Source organism: Melanotaenia boesemani, chromosome 21 (assembly GCF_017639745.1).
Source record: "Melanotaenia boesemani isolate fMelBoe1 chromosome 21, fMelBoe1.pri, whole genome shotgun sequence".
Lineage (NCBI taxonomy): Eukaryota > Metazoa > Chordata > Actinopteri > Atheriniformes > Melanotaeniidae > Melanotaenia > Melanotaenia boesemani.
In genome coordinates this window covers 24,234,951-24,241,128 of record NC_055702.1, presented here as the reverse complement: position 1 = coordinate 24,241,128, position 6,178 = coordinate 24,234,951, and positions in this window count along the sequence as shown.

Genomic DNA, 6,178 nt, shown 5'->3' with positions numbered 1-6,178 from the left:
GTCTGTCTGTCTGTCTGTCTATCTATCTATCTATCTATCTATCTATCTATCTATCTATCTTTCTGTCTGTCTTTCTGTCTGTCTGTCTGTCTGTCTGTCTGTCTATCTATCTATCTATCTATCTATCTATCTATCTATCTATCTATCTATCTATCTATCTATCTATCTATCTTTCTGTCTGTCTTTCTGTCTGTCTGTCTGTCTGTCTGTCTGTCTGTCTATCTATCTATCTATCTATCTATCTATCTATCTTTTTGTCTGTCTATCTATCTATCTATCTATCTATCTATCTATCTATCTATCTATCTATCTATCTATCTATCTGTCTGTCTGTCTGTCTGTCTGTCTGTCTGTCTGTCTGTCTGTCTGTCTATCTATCTATCTATCTATCTTTTTGTCTATCTATCTATCTATCTATCTATCTATCTATCTATCTATCTGTCTGTCTGTCTGTCTGTCTGTCTGTCTGTCTGTCTGTCTGTCTGTCTGTCTGTCTGTATTTATTTATCTATTTCTTTTTGCAATTCTTGAACATAATTAGTATGTATTAGCAAAAACAGATTTTCAGCAGGTTTCTGCTCTGCAGAAACAAACATGTCTTCAAAGAGAGTACAATCACACAGTCTTACAGAGGGAGAAAGCAGTGGTTGGAGGGTGTGGGGTCCACATCAGGGGTCCCAGCAGTAACTGTTCACCACATGGTGGCTGTGAGCGGTTTTAAACAGTCCCGGTTATGTTGTAGTTCTGATGTGATGCAGAATGTTGTTCCAGGCTTTGGTCAACAACAAAGAAAGATCTTTGTCTTTAACAGTAAATCATGTATTATATGTCTGTAATAGTTACTAAGTCTACTTTCTCTCCATAATATATTAACATATCTAAAAGTGTATATAAATGCAAATTAATTAACTGTATAACTGTGGTAATATAATATAATATAATATAATATAATATAATATAATATAATATAATATAATATAATATAATATATAATTATTGGAGGAATAAAGTGTATTCTATTTATTTTAATTTATTAATTTAAATTATAGTTTAATAGTCACAGTAAATGTTGAAGGGGGGAAAAGGACTGTAAAGTAATTGAGATACCTTTCCCTGCCTGTGCCCTTCATGATGATTCATCGTTACGAGCGCCTCATCACTGCAGGTGTGTAAATTATGTGCAGTCGCGTAAGCGCGTGCTCACGAGCCGCACCCAACGTACAGCTTGTTCCGAGCAGGTTATAACTTTCCCCGGTAAAGCTGCTGCCGTTAGTGTCTGAAAATATTCCTACGCAAGACTTAATCCACAACTTGTTCAAATATTACCGCATGAAGGGCTTTGTAAACAGAGTTACGGTAGCTTGGTAGGTCAACATGACGATAATAGTCATAATATATATATATATATATTTTTTTGCATTTTATCTCTTTCTATCTTGGTTTTCCTAAAATTAAAAAATCAATAAACAAAAAATGCTTTAATGTTGTCTTTGTTAAACTATTTTAATTTTTTTATGTATTTGTACCATTATTGACGGTGAGCGCGAGGCTTTATGCTAAATTGTAGGCTACTATTTTGCGTTATTGATGTTCCTCGTGAACTCGTCTGCCTGCGGTGTGTGTGGTTTCTTCTCCAGCAGATTTCTGGTTGGGTGAAAAAGTGGAGGCTCCGTCATTAGGAGTGAAAGAACCCAGTGATCCAAAAAGCACCGCTTTTGTCATGTAAATTGGCGAGGAGTTGGGCAGACAGTGGGGAGCTGTAGGTGGAGACTTTCTTGTAGAATTTCCTCTCTGAAACCAAAAAATGTGCTGTTTTAATTCTTTTTTTTCTATTTTGGATGAGGTTGGCGTCCCAACAGGCTGGCTGGGTGAACAGTAGGCTCTGTCTCTGTTGCTGATGGGTCCATCCTACACCACAGCACTTGAGTGCAACACTCAGAGTAAGTCACATCTGATCAAAATCTGCATGTTTGCTAAGAACACATGAAAAATATATTACAGCCATTTATGGAATTCTTCCTGAGTTTTGTCGAAAAGCTAAAATAAATTATCAGCAAGTAGATAGGTTAACTGTTGGTACAGCAAGATGGTTCCTACATTCACAGCTACACTTGATGCTGATTCTTGACAAAAACAAATGTGGCGACTCTGTTCTTTATCTTTATTTGACTCAGTTAACTGCTAAGAGTCAATATTATTGTTAATTAAAAGCTTAAATATATGAAAATGTATATTTAAAAAATGCAAATTTAAATGCTTTTATGGATGGGCCACACTCTCCCAGCTCTCTTTTCAGCACGTGAAAGGGTTGTTTAGACGGCCTCACTGTTTAAGTGTCGGCCAAGATCTTCAGACAGGAGAGAGGAGTTGTGTCTAAAGAAGTTCTGTTCCCCAGGATAGAGTGATCCATTGTGTTGAACCAGATCTGGTTGCTAGGAGCACAACTGCCCAGTTTGGTATGTACAGTAAAGAAGAACAGATCTGCTTTTGCCTGTGAGTTATTTAAACTTCTTCCAGACTGGGTCCTGATCTGAGTCAGTGTGAATTCAATTATATGGTGGTGGACAGGATGTGGTGAAAAGACAGTGAGTGATTGTGAGTAACATTTAACACCTCATGTGTGGCTCATTTTGGGCCAAGAGGTGAGGTTCCTCAAGAAAAGTGCAAGCAAAGATGTAACATGGGCAATGATGCAGCAGCAAGAAATGTTTTTTAAAATAAAAACTCATTTATTTATATATTGCCAAGGAAACTGGAAAAAAGGTGCAGATTTACTGAACCGTGGGAAAAACTGAATGGATGTACAACATGTGGGGCAAAAACAGAGGTTGTGCAATTTTAATGAGATTGAAAATCAGTGTTTGGTGAGAAACTTTATGCTTGACTGAACCTTGTAAGATAAGCTTACAATCTTTTACAATCTCCAGGCTTCTTGAAGGACATCTCATAGCTCATTTTTGGATGTTGGCTGCCTTTTGTTCTGTTCTCTGTCCAGATGATCCCACACCGCTTCACAAATGTCGAGGTCCAGGTTCTGGGGAGGACTCACCACTCCATCAGACTTGTTGCTACCCCGCATGTTTACTTTAAATATGAAAGAAAGATAGAAAAAAAATGAAAACAAGACAAAAACAAATTTATTGTGTCATACCAAAACCAGACTTGGAATACATGTCAAAATGGAATGAACCAAATCATTTATAATCAAAGTTTTCAAGGCAGGATTAACTCCCAGATAATGTAGATGTGAGTCCAATTACTCCTGCATATATACACTTGGCTAGACTCAAACTGCAGAGATGTTTATGTACATGCCCCTTTTCGAACTTGGGCCAGGATATAACAGAAGATGCCTTTACACAAAGAAGCTGGTTATCACAAGTGTTTTAGAAAAACAGCAACTAACACTGACAAAAAGTGTAAAGGTCCAGTTTGCCAACAGCTTGATTTTTGGTAGTTGTTTGGTAAAACAGATGAACAAGATGCCGTCAAATTTTAACAGGCTTAAAGTGGCCATATCACTACCTTAAGTTGCAGCATCAGACATACTTTGGCCAAAAACTTCATTGACTTACTGTATGTATACTGGGACAACACTTTAACTCAACGCTGCATGTAAATGTAATGAGTGATGTTCAGTGCAGTGTTCTTGTGTCACCTCAGCCTTCTCTTCCCATTTCCCTTCCTTAAGAATGGCTTCTTGATATCAAACCCTTCCATCGAGACCACTGATGAGGCTTCGGCCAACAGTAAACTAAATGTCCAGATGCAACTCTTATGGTTCTTTTTTCTAACATAGTACAGTGCTGCACTGCACGTGTCAGGGTCGAAGGGGGATAAGGCGAGTTAACAGACCCAAACGCAGAACAACAGAGGAGGAGAAACCAAGTGGTGTCTGGGGTTTTAACAATGGAACACAAGAAGCTATAGATAATGCAAAAACATAAAAAATAATCCCACGAGTCAACTGAAAACCACGAGTCTATATACGTAGAACTAATTACAAAATGAGCTGCAGGTGAGGCAATTAGCAAAAGAAACCAGGTGTGACCATGAGAAACCAGAATCATGGAGCAGGAAGTAAAGTGGACAGAAAAACTGGGGAATAAACTCAAATTAAAAGCAGTAAACAAGGAAGAAATCAAAATGACAAGACTAGAAAGTAAGACTGCAATAAAATAGGAACAAAGATGCACAGTTCATCAAAGCATGGACCTCCTCGGTAAAACTCAGCATGACTTTGTTCGCCTTTCCTCTGCTTCGTTTTCCATTATAGACAGTATCATCTCTCTGTGGATCAGCACACAACTTAGTCGTGTGTGAACTTTTTTACATTACATTGATACAGCAGACACTTTTATCCAGTGTGACTTACAGGTGAGGAGTACAGAGTACTTACTGCACTTAATGAGTTTGTGACTGGCTTTCAGTTAAGAAGAGTTTTAATATCTGCCGGCAGAACTCATTATGACTGAGTTCTGCTCCATCAGCAGAGAGAGAAAGAAACTGAACCTTTAATCCAACCTTGCAGTGAATAAATATGCTTGCGTTTCATTTTTTTTTGCTCGCAGTCTGTGTGCTTAAAAATTTGTAATTTTTGTTGTAAATTTTCCACCAGACTTTCAAACAACAGATCAAGAAGCGTGTTGGTGTGTGCATGTTATGGATGGACCCCTCGGAGACAAAGATAGATTAACATAACTTTATTCACAACGAAATTGGGCTGTGTGTGTATACGTGTGTGTGCATGTGACTGTGTGAAAGATTTCATTGAGTGTTTTTATTCTTATGTTTTTAATCATATAAAGAACTTTGTGCTGCCTATGGCATGAAAAGTGCTTTACAAATAAAGTGTGATTTGATTTGATGAAGGCAGTGTCAAAAATGTGTATATAAAAAGAATGGCTCACAAATGAACGGCTCACAGCTGTGGATCGGTTCCCATCGTTCATTTAAAAGAGTCGTTCAAAAGAATCGATTCATTAATGAACGTCACAGGACAGGTTGTGACAGTGCAGCTGTAGCGAGCTGTTTACACCCAGAGGTGATGATCAGTCGACGTTCTGCAGTGTTTCAGTGTTGCCGTATGGTACCGGTTCAACACGCGTGGAACCACGACTGAGATAGAATTAAAAAAATGTGGGATCATATTGGTCCTGTAAAACAAAACAACAACCAAAAAATTGTGCTGAGATAACATCATCTTGATTCAATTAAATTGTATTTATTTATTTATTAGCTGTTATGTGTCGACACAGCACCGGTTCAACCCTCGAATGAGATGCCTTTTTATCCTGGAATGGTTTGTGGGTCAGTCATAAGTGGTTTAAGCATAAATCATCAGGTACAGTGTCTGGAATGAAAATTATTTTTAAAAAAATGTAAAGTGCTGAAACAGAAAAACATGTGTAGATTAAAGTTTTGTAAACATTAAGAAAGAAAGTGCCCTGGTGTCAGACAATTTCAAGAAATGCTCAATTGAACTGTTTTGGCAGGTTGTGACATACAGCAAGAGTTGTTTTGTTGTTTAGGTCTGAATATTAACAGGTTGTTTCAACTTGCGGGCTGTGTGGGATCTTCTCAACACGAGTTTAATCCTGGGTACATAAAGCCTTTGTGAGGAACTGTAGGAGCACAATTATACACAGAGCATTAGGGTTCAGTTAGGGTCACTGTGCCATGTTAACTTGTCTGTACAGGAATGCAGATACCCTCCTCACTGCTCCTCCACTACATGTACAGAAAAGTCTGCAGTCTTCGTAGGAAAACACACTCATGGCAACTATTAATTTAAAACATTTGCCAAGAAGAAAATGTACCCGTAAGAATGAGCAAATGACTGAGTAAACACAAGTCACAAAGCAGTTCCCGTAGCCTGCAGGCAGTGTTCTTCACATTGTGCCACTCCCAAGAGACTGGGAGGAGGCCACTAAAGGAGGGGCCTGACTCCAGAGTCTCAAGCCCACACAGGTGAACTCCTGTTGGGGAGGAATGCAGCAAGAAAGGGGGCTTGACACACAGAGGTGTGGAACTTTTAACTGCCAACAGGGTGTGGAAGAGTTAGCGGAAGAGAGTTAACTCTCCGTCATAGCAACTCACCTGGATAGAAATCAGTGTGTGTGTGTGTGTGTAGGGGTGTGTATGTATGTGTGCGCAGGAACTAAAGGAGGGATCAAAT